At 41.8% G+C, this 18,575-nt stretch overlaps 1 long non-coding RNA gene across 1 annotated transcript in view; it reads right to left on the bottom strand.

The window, feature by feature from the left end:
• Positions 1-18,575, bottom strand: part of LOC133043736 (uncharacterized) — an 89,645-nt gene that overhangs the window by 58,558 nt on the left and 12,512 nt on the right. Inside the window, exons 3-5 of the long non-coding RNA XR_009689762.1 lie at positions 8,915-8,992; positions 3,281-3,405; positions 2,722-2,785 (exon numbers count right to left, since the gene is read on the bottom strand). This is a non-coding gene — a long non-coding RNA (uncharacterized LOC133043736). The remainder of the gene's footprint in view (positions 1-2,721; positions 2,786-3,280; positions 3,406-8,914; positions 8,993-18,575) is intronic.

Here is an 18,575-nt window from a genome sequence, read left to right on the forward strand (position 1 = left end):
CTCAAATATTTACTTACTTGGCGGCATCAGATCTTAGCTGTTGGGATCTTTCGTTGCAGTGCAGGCTTAGTTACTCCACAGCATGTGGCACCTTAATTCCCTGACTAGGGATCAAACCTGTGTCCCCTGCATTGCAAAGAGGATGTTTAACCACTGGGCTACCAGGCAAGTTCCTGTAGGTGGTATTTAACACCATAAGACTGGATAAGACCACTGAAGGAGAGTATGAAGATCAACAGTTACCAGACGAGGTACTTCAATGTTGAGACATTAGGGTAATAATAAGGAATAAGCCGCGGAGACTGGAGGCCGAGAAGCAGCAGCCAATCTCGACAAGGGCTGCAGAGAATGAGAAATCCTGCAAGCAGAGGGAATCAAATGCTTCAAGGAGAAAGAGATCACTCTGTCAATGAAGGGAGGTAAAGTGAAAATGACTGACCTTTGGATTTAACTATACGCAAGCCTTGACTTGAACTGTTTAAATGGTATAAGGTGAAAACAAAACAAAACAAAACAAACCCTATTAGAGTCTCTTCAAAAGATAATGAAAAGAAAGGCATTTGGAGACTATAAATGTTAAAAACAAATACAACAGGCTGATTCATATCAATGTATGACAAAACCCACTGAAAAAATAAATAAATAAATAAAGAGGGGAAAAAAAAAAAGAAAAACAAATACAACACAGTTTATTTCCATGTGTTTTCCATAAGAAGGAGCAGAGAAATGGGGTAGTAGCTAGAAGAGGGATATCAAGAAAAGCTGTTTTTTTTTTTTTTTTTTAATTTACTTATTTTTTTTTTAATTTACTTATTTTGCTGTGCCAAATCTTAGTTGCAGCATGCAAGATCCTCAGTCTTCACTGGAGCATGCAAACTCCTAGCTGTGGCAGGAGTTTATCTAGGTCCCTGACTAGGGGTCGATGCCGGGCCCCCCACATTGGAAGCACAGAGTCTTAGCCACTGGACCACCAGGGAAATCCCTGTTTTTTGTCTCTTTTTAATAAGAGAAATTTATATATTGATAGACTGATTCAATGGGGAGAGGAAACTGATGATGTAGTAGGGGGAAGGCAGAATTTATGGAGAAATGTTCTTGAGGAGACTTGCAAAAACAGCAGATGTCCACTACCAAAACATATGGGAGACTTTAGAAAAACAGATTTCTAAAAGCCCAGAGTAAAGCTAACTCTGGTTTTCTGACCAACATCATTTAAAACAGACAACAGATTAAGAAGAATGAGAACAGCGGAGCAAGGTGGGATTCTGATGGGGTGGCACGATTCTGGCTTGAACCTCAGTTTTGATCACCACTGGCATTCAGATATGCCACATGTGCAGTGTCAGGGCCAGTTGTCTCCTGGGAGAGGATTCATTCCAAATGGAGAGGATGGAGGGCTCTTAAGTTTGGACCAGTAACTGGCCAGATGGAAGGGAAAACCAGGACCGCACAGTGTCGGTCTCTCTGATTTAGCCTCTAGTTCATACGCCAGAGAGGAATACAAGGAACGAGAGTTCTGCTTGAATAAATTATGTAAGATACCAGGATCACAAGACAGTCCTCTTCTGTTGCTCATCGTCTGTTGATGCTAACACACCAGGGAGGAAAGCCGCATCCCCGCTTTGGTGCACATGGCCTCAGAGCTTTCAGAACTCTAAAAACTTCCCCGCCCCAACATTCAATGAGCAACGGAGAGCAGCCCTGATGGCTGAGGCAACAACAGAGGCCTCATCGCTCCGTAACAATGGAAACCAGCTTTAAGAGCAGGAGAGACTTTAATAGCTGGCAGCTTCAGAAGACGCCATCCTGAGGGTGGATTGCCCCTGCGGGGGTGCAGTGGTCAGGCACCAGCAAGTCCCCTCATGGGAAGCAGCGGCTTTGGCAGCAAGTGCCACCGATGGGGGCCAGGGAGCAGAGGATCGTGGCGGACAGGTGGTAACTGACGTGACTCCATGAGCACCTGTCTGAGCACCCATGAGCTTCCTACAGGCGCCTGGACGAGGCTGTGAGAACCGCTAGATGTCCCAAATGGAGGTGTGCACGCAAGTCAGAGACAGCACTGCTTATTATTGCTAATATAGTCTCACCGTTTCCACTGGTTGGTGTGCCAGGGAAACACAGGCTATAAGAAATCACTATCACATATAAAGCTGAGGAGGAAGAAAATATTTTTTAAAATGTGTGTGGTCAAACAGAATGGGCTCTGTTGAGGTATATGCTGATGATAGAAAGAGGCGTGTGTAACTATCACACATATGAAGGGAAAAAACTCAGGAAGGAGAAAGTATAGAACCAGCTGAAGTTGAGGATAATAAAAACAGTTCAGTGAAAGAAAAAAAAAATTATGTTTGGAGCAAGAAAATGATGTAATGCTGACAGATGGCAGAGAAAGTCTTAACTACTTGATTGCTGCTTTACTTCTTTTTTTTAATAAAGGAACTGGCTCTCAAAGTGGGAGATAGAAAACATAACTAAGCTTGATCTGATTGCGTGGAATGACTATGAGAGAGCCACCTCATTACTCCTGCTTTTCTCTATTTCCTGAAAATTTTAGAATGAGCATTATTTTTTTTTTTTACTTAATATTGAAGTAAAATATTTACTTAAGTAATTTAAGGTAATTTAAGTAATTTGCTAAGCAATTTAAGTAATTTAAAAAAAGATTCTTAACATTTTGTTGAAAAACAAGGAAATAAAGCAAGGCTTAGGTAAAAGACTTACAGGTCAAATCAATGCTCTTGATAACGCCAGGTCCCCAATTCCGGATGAGTTATGTCCTTAGCTCCTGGAAAAGCACAGATGTGATAATAGGGCAAGAGCTGCTGGTCCTCAAGCAGTGGTGGAGAAAACAAAGTTGCCAACAGATTCTATCTGACGATTTTAGTTTATAAAGCAACTGTGTGTGTGATTCTACCCACTCTTTCAGTTATATGCCAGGCATTGTACGAGAACCGGGTTGGCAAACCATGGCTTGCAGGTCAGTTTCAGCTCACTGCTTGTTTTTGTGCTAAGAATCATCAGTTTAATGGTTTGGAAAAAATCAAAAGAAGATTTCACATCATGTAATGTGTATATGAAAATCATTCAGCGTCCATAAATAAAGTTTGATTAGAACATATCCACGCCCATTTGCTTATATATTGTCCATGGCTGTTTTATGCAACCATAGCAGAGTTGGGTAGTTGTGACACAGGCTTATGACCTAGAAAGCCTAAAATATTTATTATTTAGTCTTTTACCAAAAAAAAGAAAATCACCAATTCCTAGGCTAGATGCATACCTGATGTTACCTGATGTTATCTCGAACGCATGGTGTCTGTGAATGTTTGTATTTCATTTCTCTCCAGGTCCTGCCCAGGGAGGTGGGCTGGGTAACCATGCTTATCTCCATGATAAAATGGGAGCCTAGAGCAACATTGCACACGTCACTTAAAGGCTACAACCCAGGACTTCTGGCTTTCAGTTCAGTGTTCAGGATATAATAAAACTGTTAACATTTATTACATTCTGAATTTGTGCGAGGATCTACTCTAAATACCTTACCCATATTAACTCACCTGAGTTTCATGATGACACTGTGAAATATGTTCTGTTATTATTACTCCCATTTTACTGATGAGAAAACCGAGGCACAGAGTGATCTAGTCACTTGCTGAAGACCACAGAGTGCATGGCAGGAGGTGGAGCCAGGGTCTAAGCTAGACCATCTGGTTTTAGAGCCAGAGGGCTGAACCCCAACTGTTCTTCCTCTGGGCGATGACAGTGTCCCATTTTATCCCTCTGAACCAACAGCAAACCTGCATGCTGGTGAAAATGCAGTTAGCTGACACATTGTTTATGGAAGAACAGTACTAAGAGTAGTGAAGAAAGGTTTACAGCATCCTGAGTGGGAGTTCCTCAGAGGAAAGGGATTTGTACTAAAGCCTTAAACGGTTTGTTCCTCTTTTGCCTATTGTGTTGTATTGCAGGTTACAAAGACAGGAAGTGGATTTACAGGTTGTATTATCTGATTTGAACTAAGTAAGCCTCTCAAAATAAGAGGATTGCCTGAAAGAATCCATACAAAGAAACTGTGTGTAGTGAGCCATTTATACTAATAGAAACACGGGCATATTTTGCATATTCTAATAACACACATACAATCAATTAATATGATGACAGGGCCACTACGTGTAAAGTGAGAGGGAATCCTTTGTGAGCCAAAGTGAAATAAAGCAATTGAAAATCTGAGCAGATCTAACATAGGTAGTCTTATTGCCCTCTTTAGAAACATAATTAATAGTATACAAGATGTTTTATAGTCAAAACAGTTGGTGGCCACTAACCTACACATACAAAGGCAAGCTGAACACTTGGACAGTGAACTGGATCACTGAGCTCAGTAAACATTGATACGAGGAACATTCAGTAACAAGTTTGGGCCTGTTCATATGATACACAACAATTTCTATCATACTCTTTGTTTTGCAAGTGTAACAGAACGTGTCCTTTAGGAGTTGTAAACAACCCCCTAGAAGTTACTTACAATCATTCTAAACCAGTGTTTCACGGAGTATGGCCGGAGGACTAGCACCTTAACATCATCTGGGAACAAATTAGGAGGGCAAATTTTCAGACCCCACTCCAGATTTACCAGGAGAGAAGCTTTTGTGGGGCCCGACAATCTATGCTTAAACAAGTTGTCCAGATGGCTTTGTTTATAATGTAAGAACCACGTATTGTGTATACCTAGGACATTTAAATTAGAAAGAGCTGGAAGTATAGGGAAGTCTTTCTCAACACTCAAAGCTAATAAGTATTGAATAAAGGCCACTTAAAGTGAATCTACTTAAATCACAATTTTACAGTCCTGGTGTTCAAAGTAAGGTCCAGACACTAACCATATCAACATTCATGGGAGACTGAGAAATGCAGAGTCTGGGGCCCCTTCTCTGATCTAACTAAATCATAACTTGCAATTTAACAAGATTTTCACATGATTCCTATGTGCAGTAATATTTGTGAAACTGTGTTACAGGAAATAGTTTTTTTTTAATATTTCATTGAGAATTAACTTTTAAAATACTGATATTTTGGCTTTTCTTTTGAACAAAAATTGAGTGACAGTGTTATACAGCCTTCTTCCCCACTTTACATCTGAAATTTGTGGTGCTATCAAAACTTTTGTAACAAAAATAATTTGAGAGCTTTATTATATTTCAAAGGCTTTTTTCAATCTTTGATAATCAAATCATTCTCTTTTGAAGAGCTTGTCATCATCCTTGCTTATTTTCTCTCAGTACATGCACATCAATCGAGTCTAATGCCTCTCTTTTCCGTGGTTTTTACATGACCCAGCAGTTTTCCAACATTATGGTCACTGATTTTATGAAACATACCTTGTTTTAAAAAAATCCACAATCTGCTTTGATTCAATTTCTGTGACGTTTGTGGATGTTTACATCCAACATGCCGGGAAAAGCTGCCTACAAGCTCATTGACAGGATGGGTGGGGATGGGAGCGAGTGCAAAGCTGAGAATGTTTGGGTGGGCGTGGACTTTATAAGCAGTCAGCTCATTAGCTAACTATATTCATATCATGGGAGATATTGCTATCTTGGGTAACCTTGTAACTGGAATGCTGTGACAATGAAAAGCCAGATAACTCAAACATATTATCTCTGGGCAGTGAAAGTCCAAGTAATTTTTACATTTCTTTTGTGGTTGTCGATATTTTCTAAACTTTCTGGAATGAATGCATGTTATTTTTGTTACCGGAAAAATCTTTTATTTAATATTGTAAACTGAGGTATAATTTACATTCAGTAAAATGCACAGAGATCTTAAGCATTCAGTTCGAATTGTTGAGTAAAATTGTATACTCCCATGTAACCACCACTCCAAACAACATAGGTAGGAATTACTTCCAGCACCCAAAATGTTCCTTTGTGCCCTTTTAAAGCATAAATTACCCTAATATATCACTCCTCCTGTAACACACACACCGCCTCCAAGCTGTCTAACCTCTAGCGTGGTTACAGTGTGGTACACTGGAATAGCACACTACATACAGATTTTAGTAAATACACATTTTTGCTGGCCTCGAGCATAGAGCTTAAGCATACAGAGGGAGTCACAGCTGCATTCTGCATTTCTGTCCATAAACTCCCCTTGTGTGTCTCTAATTCATACTTTAAGTAGAAAATGAGAAAAAATGTTTTCCTTCCATAATTTCCTCTCCCACACAGTCATTCTCTTCTCTCTTTTTTTCCTTCCTGCCTTAAAACAGCTATGTAACTGCCCTGCAGAAGATTCCATTAAGACGAGAGCTTCGTCCTTGCCAAGGCAGAATTAAATAAAGCCTGCTTGCCAGCAGCTGGGACAGGAAGAGGTGTATCCCTCCCCTGGCCCCCACACCAGACCCCACCCACACCCACACCCACCTCTCAAACATCTCTTTCTTATTGCTCTGGTTTATGGTAGCAGTAAAAAACAGTAAAAGGAATGCAGATTAAAAGATGATAAAGTTTAAAACACACAAAGGACTTTCATGAAGATGATCTTATTTTGTTCGGTTCTTCTGCAATACCCCTTGAGTTCTGTGGGGAAATACCAGTATTTGTTAATTATTTCCTTTGTTCATTCCCACAACACATATTTAGATATGTAGATACTATGTGCCCGGGGAAGTATTAGGAACTAAGTAACAGTGGCAAAAGAGGAATAGACTCTCACAATGTTTCTTGTCCACTGGGGGAAATGGACGAGTAACCAGGCAATTATGACTCAGGTGCAACAATCTGTGTAGGAGCATCTTTACCCCAGGTTAATTATAACACTGCAAAGTTGGAAACAACCTATCTTAACTGTGTGTGTGTGTGCATGCGCACATCTGTGCTCAGTTCTGTCCGACTCTTTGCAACCCCATGGATTGTAGCCCACCAGGCTCCTCTCCCCATGGTATTTTCCAGGCCAGAATACTGGGGTGGGTTGCCATTTCCTCCTCCAGGGGAGTAAGATGTTAAATCACTGTGCAGCTGCTCAGTGGAATGTCTTGTGGCCATTAAGAGTTATTTTCTGGAAGATATATTTGAGGATATATATTAATAGGCACATATACTTTTATAGGATTTACCTGGTGGCTCAGATAGTAAAGAATCTGCATGTAATGCAGGAGATCCAGGTTCAATCCCTGGGTCGGGAAGATCCCCTGGAGAAGGAAATGGCAACCCACTCCAGTACTCTTGCCTGGAAAATCCCATGGACGGAGGAGCCTGGTAGGCTACAGTCCAAAGTGTCTAAAAGAGCTGAACATGACTGAAGCAACTCATGCATAGTACATAGAACCAACATATTAGTGATTGTACCTCATCTTTTCTTTATTTTTTAAAGTATTTTTAGTATGTATTTGTATTTTCTTCCTTAAAGTAGTAAAAATTTTTGGCATAGAACTTTTTAACATGAGGATTATTCTGTCATGCCTATTTAAAAACTCCCCCCGACCTTTAATTTGATGGATCTGCCATATAGTTTTTTCAAATTAATGTCCACTGGGAGAAATGGATGAGTAAGTACGCAGTTATGACTCAGTATGCAGATGAAATAGTCCAAGAGTACGATTAAACCTATATGAAAAGCAGCAGTCCCTCGTCTCATCCACTCTCTCTTGTCCTGATTACCATTTCCCAACAGATAACTGATTTTATCCAGTATATACCCTTATGGCAGAAAGTGAAGAGAAACTAAAGAGCCTCTTGATGAAAGTGAAAGAGGAGAGTGAAAAAGTTGGCTTAAAACTCAACACTCAGAAAACTAAGATCATGGCATCTGGTCCCATCACTTCATGGCAAATAGATAGGGAAACAATGGAAACAGTGAGAGACTTTATTTTGGGGGGGGGCTCCAAAATCACTGCAGATGGTGACTGCACTCATGAAATTAAAAGATGCCTGCTCCTTGGAAGAAAAGTTATGACCAACCTAGATAGCATATTAAAAAGCTGAGACATTACTTTGTCAACAAAGGTCCATCTAGTCAAGGCTATGGTTTTTCCAGTGGTCACGTATGGATGTGAGAGTTAAACTATAGAGAAAACTTAGCACCAGAGAATTGGTGCTTTTGAACTGTGGTGTTGGAGAAGATTCTTGAGAGTCCCTTGGACTGCAAGGAGATCCAACCAGTCCATCCTAAAGGAGATCAGTCCTGGGTGTTCATTGTAAGGACTGATGTTGAAGCTGAAACTCCAATACTTGGGCCACCTCATGCGGAGAGCTGACTCATTTGAAAAGACCCTGATGCTGGGAAAGATTTAAGGTGGGAGGAGAAGGGGACGACAGAGGATGATATGGCTGGATGGTCTCACCGACTCTATGGACATGAGTTTGAGTAAACTCCGGGAGTTGGTGATGGACAGGGAGGCCTGGGGTGCTGCAGTCCATGGGGTCACAAAGAAGCAGACATGACTGAACAACTGAACTGATACCTTGATACTCTGAAATAACGAGTGAATATGATTTCCTTTCTTTCTTTCGTTCTTTCCTTATTAAGTTTTATACGCTGGTTTCTGTCGGGCCTTCCATTTCCTGGGCTTCTCTCTCCACACGGAAGGCTCCAGTTACTCTCCCCTGCAGTCTCTCGCTCACGTCCTCCCCAGAGAGAAGTGACACCCTGGCTAGTGAGCAGCCCACCAGAGCCCCATCCGGTTCCTCCTGGGTGCGCCTACACGTCAGGCGGGGTGTCTGCAGCTCTGCTCCCCCGATCTGTGAATGTATTGGGCCAGAGCCTGCCAGTGCTTGAGGCCAGTGATGCAGGAGCCAAGTCCACCGAATTCACAGTTGAAGTATTAGCACATCCACCCTCCGAGCTTCACTCCACCTTCTGTTTGACAGACTCTGTTAATGCCCCTTCCCCCAGCCCCTGCCACCTCTGAGCTCACCTGCTGTGGCTGTAGTGACAACTCCTGCATCTCTTCACTTCTCCGTGGGCGCTCTTAGTTGAATGACCAGAAGCAAAACTGCAGAGAGATCGACACCATCTCCAGCTAGTGGGATGAGCCTTCCTGTTCTCTGATGGGATAATTCAAAGCTGGGTTCCACACGGTTGCGCAGAAGGTTCCCCAAGGGAATTGGCATCAGGGACCTGTTCTTTACTGGCTCTTTTCCTTTCTCTGGCTCTTTCCCCCACATCCTTACTTTACTTTCTAGAAACACTTCCCCACAAACTTCTTGGACCCAAGTCTTCTCTTTCAGAAGAGACATTGGTATTTCAACGTTCATCTGTCTGACTCTTTTTGTCTAACATTTTTGTTCATTTGGCTGTGCCACTGGGTCTTCACTGCCGCACACAGGCTTTTCTCTTGGGGTGAGTGGGGGCTCCTCCCTAGTTGGGGTGCAGGGGCCTATCACTGCGGTGGCTTCTCCCGTGGAGCACAGGCTCAGTAAGTGTGGTGAATGGGCTTAGCTGCCACACAGCATGTAGAATCTTCCCAGACCAGGAGTCCAACCCACGTCCCCTGTGTGGGCAGGCGGATTCTTAACTCCTGGACCACCAGGGAAGTCCTGTCTGACTCTTATTTCCATGGCTCAACCTCCTATTATGAGAGATAAGGGTTTAATCCTATCTCATCACCCTCCCTTTCCCATTCACACATACATGCTTTTCCAGTTCTCGTGTCTCAAATATAGTTCTATAACCTGCGTTAGAGTAATTACTCTTTGTTACTAAGAATGTAACTAACATTAGCAAATCCCATCATTATGGCCATAAATAGAAATCCAATCTGTTTTGCACGCATCCTACACAGCTCGTGTCAGGAAAACCCCTCTGACATGGTCAACACAGCTGACAATCCGTCAGTCTCAGTTTTCCTTGGTGGTGCTGCTTCTGCCACCAGCTCCACTCTAGACTAGTTTCTGTTGGACCAGAATTAAATTTCAATTTTCTCTGGTCTGCTAAGTCAATTACCTCTCCAACACATGATTTCTAGCAAGTGAAAGACTTCCTTCCATACAGTCTTCAGACTGACATCACTCCTGACTATCTCCTTAATCATAGCATAATGCTGTGCAGGGTGTTGATAGAATACTTCCATGAATGTCTTCCCATGTAATCCTTCCATCACTTGGGTGAAACAGAGGTCGTTACTTTCATTGTGCAGATTCATTTAACACAGCGCTTGATGGATGCCAAGCCCTGACAAGCCACCTTTCCAAATAACTCATTTGTGTGTGTGTGCGTGCGTATGTCCAACTCCCTGCAACCCCATGGACTGTAGCCCACCAGGCTCCTCTGTCCATGGAATTCTCCAGGCAACAATACTGAAGTGGGTTGCCATTCCCTTCTCCAGGGGATCTTCCTGACCCAGGGATCGAACCTGTGTCTCCTGCATTGGCAGGTGGATTCTTTACCACTAGCACCAACTTAAGCCCTCAAAACAACTCTAGATGAGAAGAACCATTATTATCACCATGTCACAAGATGGAAAAATTGAGGCACTGGGATTTACTCAAGTTCATTTAACTAGTATAGAGTAGAGCTAGGAATCAATACAATCTGGTGATCTTAAAATATTTTATGATGCAGATGAAAATGTTAAATAACACACTAAAAAAGTAATTTCTAGAGTCAGCTCACTGACAAAGGGGTCAGAGCAAAGCTTCGATCCTGTTTTTTTTTTAACTCCATGTCTAAAATGTTCTTCAAATAATGACACAAGGTGGGCGTCACCACTGCCGCTCATAGCCAACCAGTTAGACACTCCAGGAGCATGAGCTGCAGGGAAGCCTGCTCTCTTGACATGGCTGTGAGCAGTGCATTTGTATGTAAATCTTCAATTCATCTGCAACTGTCTTCTTAGGTTGGATTTTTAGAAGCTATATTTACTGGATTAAGAATATATGAGGTCCATGTTGATATATGGCAGGAACCAACACGATATTGTAATTATCCTTCAATTAAAAATAAATAAATTAATAAAAAAGAATATGTGAGGAAATAACCTTTTTTAAGAATTTTATACAGTTTGCTGAATAATTTGCCAGAAAGATGTAAACTCATCCATGGAATAGGAAATCACACCACTGCAACTATTGATGCTCTCTCTCTTCCTCTTGTTTTGAAATCACAGATGGAAAATCAAAGTTTACCTTTCACAAATTTTGCAAAAATTAGATAGAACACTTTTTGACTATTAACCATTAGTACTTCTTGTTTTAAAAAATATCTTTCAGTTTTTAAAAGTAAGAAAAGCAAATCAGAACAAATAACCAAAATGCTTCCCTGGCTCACAGAAAAGGATTTCTTCTCCATTGTGTTTATATACTTTGCCAACAAAGGTCTGTCTAGACAAGGCTAGGGTTTTTCCAGTGGTCATGCATGGATGTGAGAGTTGGACTATAATGAAAGCTGAGCGCCGAAAAATTGATGCCTTTGAACTGTGGTGTTGGAGAAGACTCTTGAGAGTCCCTTGGACTGCAAGGAGATCTTAACCAGTCCATACTAAAGGAGATCAGCCCTGGGTGTTCGTTGGAAGGACTGATGCTGAAGCTGAAACTCCAGTACTTCGGCCACCTCATGTGAAGAGTTGACTCATTGGGAAAGACCCTGATGCTGGGAGGGATTGGGGGCAGGAGGAGAAGGGGACAACAGAAGATGAGATGGCTGGATGGCATTACTAACTCAATGGACATGAGTTTGGGTGAACTCCAGGAGTTGGTGATGGACAGGGAGGCCTGGTGTGCTGCGATTCATGGGGTCGCAAAGAGTTGGACATGACTGAGTGACTGAACTGAACTGAACTGAAAGACCTCTAAGGCTTTGCAAACTGAAGTCAAAATGATGCAGTGAAATATAAAAACACAAAAATCCTCCAAATCAACCAACCTGAGATTTCCCCTTTTTCTTCTAGCAGATTCCAGTGTTTATAGTCTATATTTCTCTTAAAGAATAAATCCCCACAAAATGTTTCTTACTGTAATAATTACTACAAGTAATTTTCTTGTACATTTTCTGGACTTCTGACTCCTATTAGGTTATTAGGCAAAGCCCAGTGTTTACTGATGAAAATATTCTTTGGCAAAGCAGCCCCAGGTTGCTTAAACAAAAGGGAGCAAGTGTTTGACTAGAACTAATAAATATTATCTGAGTAACTTCTGGCAGTTCCATAAATCGTTATTTTTGAATCGTGACATCCTGAGCAGAAGATCAAGAAACAGCTGGAGGCACTAAAAGGATTTTTTCTAGAAGGAGGATCCTTAAGGAGACTATTGTCCGTGGTAAATGCCATTTTCCATAAATGGTGGACAATCTGAGTCAGGTTACTAGGATCCCGACTCCCTCTCCTCCCCTTGCAGTGACTCGGCCCAGTGGTCTCCCCCTTCTCAGGAGACCATGTGGATGTGTACTGTCGGGGGTGTCTCAGGTGTCACCAAGACAGAGTCCCAGTTCAGCTCATCACTCCAGTGACTTCAGCCAGACTCTCAAATACAGCAGATGTGGCTGCATTTACGAAACCAACCCCCAGGAGAGACTTTTTTTCTTGCTAAAAATAACTTTTCTTGCACTAACCAGCACATGGAGGATGCTAAGGGAATACTAACAGCATTTTCTGAAAGGAATTCAAGACACGGAGAGTTTCAAAAAAAAAAGAGCTTGGGGCACATTTCTATAGTTGGATAGAAGGTTTCAATGTAGAGCTATAAACCAAGTATTTCAGGAGTATTTGCCAGTGGCCTGCCTGGCTTATTACTGACAAAGTTCCCTAGTAATTGAAAACAGAGGGTTAAGAACTTGAGCTCTGGAATCTAACAGACATGGATTGACTTCCGGTTCCAACACTCTTGGTAAATTGTTCAATCCCTTTGTTTATTTTGCTCATTCATATAAAATGGGACCAGAGATATCAATACCTCACAGAGTTTTTGTTAAACAAAATGAAAGAATAAAATGTCTAACATACTGCCTTGCAAGCAGGAGGCTCAGTAAGTATTTGGTGCAATTATCTCGGCCAAATCTAACTCATTAGGTCTATCAGTCTATGTCCATGTATGAAGACTGCTGTCTGATTACTAAAAATTATAGTCTTTTAAAAAATTGAAGTATAGTTGATTTACATTATTGTGTTGGTTTCACATCTACAGCAAAGTGATTCATTTATATCGATGCACCATGCTAAGTTGCTTCAGCCATGTCCAGCTCTTTGCGACCCTGTGGACTGTGGCCCACCAGCCTCTTCTGTCCATAGGATTTCCTCAGCAAGAACACTGGAATGGGTTGCCATGTCCTTCTCCAGGAGATCTTCCCGACCCAGGGATCGAACCCAGTCTCCTGCACTGAAGGTGGGTTCTTTACCAGTAGCACCATCGGGGAAGCCCAGATATACAGATATTTATTATATATTTTCAGATTGCTTTCCATTATAAGTTATAACAAAATGTTGGCTACAGATCCCTATTGTTGCTATTTAGTCGCTAAGTCATGTTTGACTCTTTTGACCCCACGGACAAAAGCACATGGAAAAAGCACATCCGGCTTCCCCATCCTCCACTATTTCCCGGAGTCTGCTCAACGTCATGTCCACTGAGTCCGTGGTGCTACCTAACCATCTCATCTTCTGCCAGCCTCTTCTCCTTTCGTCTTCAATCTTTTCCAGATCGCAGTCTTTTCCAATGAATCGGGTCTTCGCATCAGGTGGCCGAAGTACTGGAACTTCAGCTTCAGCGTCAGTTCTTCCAATGAACATTCAGGGTTGATTTTCTTTAGGATGGACTGGTTTACTCTCCTTGCTGTCCACGGGACTCTCAGGAGTCTTCTCCAGCACCACAGTTCAAAAGCATCAATTCTTCTGCACCCAGCCTTCTTTATGGTCCAACTCTCACATCGGTACATGACTACTGGAAAAACCATGGCTTTGACTATATGGACCTTTGTAGGCATAGATCCCTGAGCTATACAGTAAATCCTTATTGCTTATCTATTTTATATACAGTAGTGTGTATCTGTTAATCCCATACTCCCAGTTAATCCCTCCCCCACCCTCCTTTCCCCATAACTCAGCCATAAGAAAACAATGGAATAATGCCATTTGAAGCAACCTGGATGGACCTAGAGAGTATCGTACAGAGTGAAGTAAGCCAGAGAAAGACAAATATCATGTGATTTCACTTATATGTATAATCTAAAAAATAATACACATGAATCTATTTACAAAACAGAAACAGACTCACAGACATAGAAAACTACAGTCTTTTAAATACCAAGGGAGATGCAGAGTGACTCAGATGAGTTCTCAACAGAAGTGACAGAAATGAATATTTTTTGCTTGTTTCTTTGAACATAGCAAGTCATAAATCTCAGTTTGTGAATCATCACTCTGTTGTCTGCCCTAGGACAGAGAAACCCAGCTTAGCGAGAATCAAAGTGATAGTCTACAAAGCTTCCCTGAGAGTGGGTGGTTCTTATTTCTTCCCCAGAGTACATTGCCAGTGTCCAAGCATGAAGAAAAAGTCCTCAGAGATTAGAAATATAATAACATTAATGATTAAAAGAAGCAGGCAACAGCATCAGAACAAGTTGGTTCTGAGTCAAACTGACAGGGATGAATTCCCCAGAATTCTTGTTCTGTCATTTTATTATTTGAAAATTTTACATTTTTGAATTCTTTTCTAGTCTTCTTTGCTGTGCCCCTCAGATGGAGGTGAAAGTGTCCAACCAAAAATATAATACTATTAATGATTAAAAGAAGCAGACAACAGCATCAGAAGTTGGTTTTGGGTCAAACTGACGGGGATGAATTCCCCAAAAGTCTTGCTCTGTTATTTTATTATTTGAAAATTTTACAGTTTTGCATTCTTCTCTAGTCTTCCTTGCTGTGCCCCTCAGATGGGGGTGAAAGAACAAGGAATACATGGCAGGATATATGCTAATAAAACATCATACACTTTGCTGCATCACGAGCTTGTTTTGTTGGTTGTATTTCAATATAATTGGCTTCTTTGTAATCCTATATGTTATGATTTGTGCATTTAAAAATACTGTTCTAAGAAAGCATTCATAAGCTTCACTGGACCACCAAAGAGCATGAAATGTTTAGAAACTGGCCTAATTCCTTGTTTATGAGTCAGGTCTTCAAACATTAGAGAACAGCTGTTTCCCCAAGCTTTCTCTTTTCTGGACTCACAGTTCCCAGTATCCGATTTCAGGACAAGTTCTCAGGAAGTTGCAGCCTGGGAGGGGCCAGCCCTGGGAAATGAGACCCTCCCATGGGAGAGATGGAGCAGGCCCTGCGGGACCAGAGAACAGAGTCCGCTTCCCGAGCGGGTAGCAGACCGTGGGGAGTAGAGAGAAGGCCAACAGAAAGTGGCTGGTATTTCAGGGAAGCATGTCACAGGTCTGGGTGTGTGTGGAGGGCGAAGGTGGTAGCAAGCAAAACAGTGGAGGTGTCCCAACTAGTGGATATTGCTCAGAGGAGAATGGAAGTAACATTCATCACGCATCGTGCTGGCCAGCTTACAGGCATTACTGGTTTTATTTTCACAGCAAGCCAGTAGGGTGGATATTAAGATGACTTGGGAAAGTCAGTTAGCTGGTGAGCACGTTCTGGGCGCAGTGGGAGGAGTTCAGATGTTTGGGGGTGGGAGTGGGGTTGGCAAGAGCCAGGCAAGACTTTAGTTCTAAAGTGACTTGAGGAATCAGGCAAGGTGCCAAGAAGCACAGGAGTGCCACAAACAAACCAGAAGCCCCTGGTCAGAACTGGCACAGAGCACTGAATTGTGTGCATGACCACGTGAGGAGCTGCTACATAACACAGGGAGCTCAGCCTGGGGCTGTGACGACCTGGAAGGGTGGGCTCGGGGTGCTGGTGGGAGGGAGACTCGAGAGGTAGCGGATATACTATACTTGGCTTCCCAGATGGCGCTAGTGGTAAAGAACCCGCCTGCCAATGCAGGAGACAAAAGAGGCTCAGGTTCAATCCCTGGGTTGCGAAGACCCTCTGGAGGAGGGCATGGCAATCCACTCCAGTATTCTCGCCTGGAGAGTCCCATGGACAGAGGAGCCTGGTGGGCTACCGTCCGTAGGGTCGCAAAGAGTTGGACACAACTGAATCAACATAGCATGTACGCAGGATGTATGACTGATTCTCATTGATGTATGGCAGAAACCAACAAAACATTGTACAGTGATTATCCTCCAAAGGAAAACAAAGCAAAACAACAACAGCTGGTCCTCCAAACAGTACTTGGCTTTCTAGAACAAAGAGAAGCGTATGCTGACCCTTACATGTACATCTCTGTGCCTTTGTTCATGCTCTTCCTTCCAGATGATTCCTACCAGACCCTCCTCCACGATACCCAGACTCCAGCCTCTTCATCCTTAAGTAGACTGTATCCCTGCCAGCTGATCGTCTGTCTTCAGTGACTCATTTGACTTATAACACTCTTCCTTGCCTTTCATTTAGTTATTTTCCCCTCTCAACCTGGTATAACTTAATAAAGAATTAAAGCATTCTTCTTCAACTGAAATTGTCAATTTACCTTCAAGATCACAGCTAAATGACTAACGAGAGTGCCAATGAGTATATTTCTAAATCAGTTACTAGTCAAGAAAATGCCATACTGATATTTTAAGTAGTCAATAAAGTTCTTGAAAAGATGAATGTTTTCAACATGTACTTTTCCCTCAAGTATTTTGAAACCCACTTGTGCAAGCTATTGTTTTAAAAAACTTAATATAGACTATCCTGTATGCAAAATACTTATTGGATAAACATTAATGAGTCTGAAAGGGTATATAAAAGATAGGATTCATCTTTGGTGTTTGGATGCTTGATAATAGTGGCAGAATTTATTTCAATTCAAGAAGCATCTACTGAACAAATACTATTAACAGAAGGTACTCACTCGGGGAGAGATAAGTCAGATATGTGCTCTGGCTTTGAAATGCTTTTCATTTAATGGCAGAGACAAGCATAATGCATAATGTCTTGTCCACAGAAATGCTTACGGAGGCTTAGTGTTAAATAGTAATGCCTTCTTTCTAACTAGAAATGTTTTCTCCAAGCCAGGCTTCAACAGTACATGAACTGTGAACTTCTAGATGTTCCAGCTGGATTCAGAAAAGGCAGAGGAGCCAGAGATCAAATTGCCAACATCCACTGGATCATTGAAAAAGCAAGAGAGTTCCAGACAAACATCTACTTCTGCTTTATTGACTATGCCAAAGTCTTTGACTGCGTGGATCACAGCAAACTGTGGAAAATTCTTAAAGAGATAGGAATACCAGACCACCTGACTTGCCTCCTGAGAAAGCTGTATGCAGGTCAGGAAGCAACAGTTAGAACTGGACATGGAACAACAGACTGGTTCCAAATAGGAAAAAGAGTACATCAAAACTGTATATTGTCGCCCTGCTTATTTAACTTATATGCAGAGTACATCATGAGAAATGCTGGACTGGATGAAGCACAAGCTGTAATCAAGATTGCCAGGAGAAATATCAATAACCTCAGATATGCAGATGACACCACCCTTATGGCAGAAAGTGAAGAGGAACTAAAAAGCCTCTTGATGAAAGTGAAAGAGGAGAGTGAAAAAGTTGGCTTAAAGCTCAACATTCAGAAAACTAAGATCATGGCATCTGGTCCCATCACTTCATGGGAAATAGATAGGGAAACAGTGGAAACAGTGACAGACTTTATTTTTGGGGGGGCTCCAAAATGACGGCAGATGATGATTGCAGCCATGAAATTAAAAGACGCTTACTCCTTGGAAGGAAAGTTATGACCAACATGGACAGCATATTAAAAAGCAGAGACATTACTTTACCTACAAAGGTCCGTCTAGTCAAGGCTATGGTTTTTCCAGTGGTCATGTATGGCTGTGAGAGTTGGACCATAAAGAAAGTTGAGCACCGAAGAACTGATGCTTTTAAACTGTGGTGTTGGAGAAGACTCTTGAGAGTTCCTTGGACTGCAAGGAGATCAAATCAGTCCATTCTAAAGGAAATCAGTCCTAAATATTCATTGGAAGGACTGATGCTGAAGCTGAAACTCCAATACTTTGGCCATCTAATGTAAAGAATTGACTCACTTGAAAAGACCCTGATGCTGGGAAAGATCGAAGGCAGGAGGAGAAGGGGATGACAGAGGATGAGATGATTGGATGGCCTCACCGACTCTATGGATATGAGTTTGAGTAAGCTCTGGGAGTTGGTGATGGACAGGGAGGCCTGGCGTGCTGCAGTCCATGGGGTCACAAACAGTCGGACACAACTGAGCGACTGAAATAAACTGAACTGAAAACCATTCATCGCATCTAACATAAACACTTACTCTAAAAGATTTCAAATACATTTCAGATGGCTATTGCTGAACTCAAATATTTTCCTTAAATTTTCAAGATGCTAGGCCTTGATTAGAAACCATATGGTGTATGTCTAATTCTTTTTGTAAGTTACTAATTGATTTGTTTATTCAAACTGAAATGTTTTACTATTAATAATCTCTTGGATTCTACCTTTAGAAACAGTGTGAGTGTTTTAAGTCAGGTTGGTTCTCTAAGCCTTAGTTGGATTGTAAATGATACTCTGGGCTAAATAATATC

The sequence above is a fragment of the Dama dama genome, chromosome 3 (assembly GCF_033118175.1).
Source record: "Dama dama isolate Ldn47 chromosome 3, ASM3311817v1, whole genome shotgun sequence".
In the NCBI taxonomy this organism is placed as follows: Eukaryota; Metazoa; Chordata; class Mammalia; order Artiodactyla; family Cervidae; genus Dama; species Dama dama.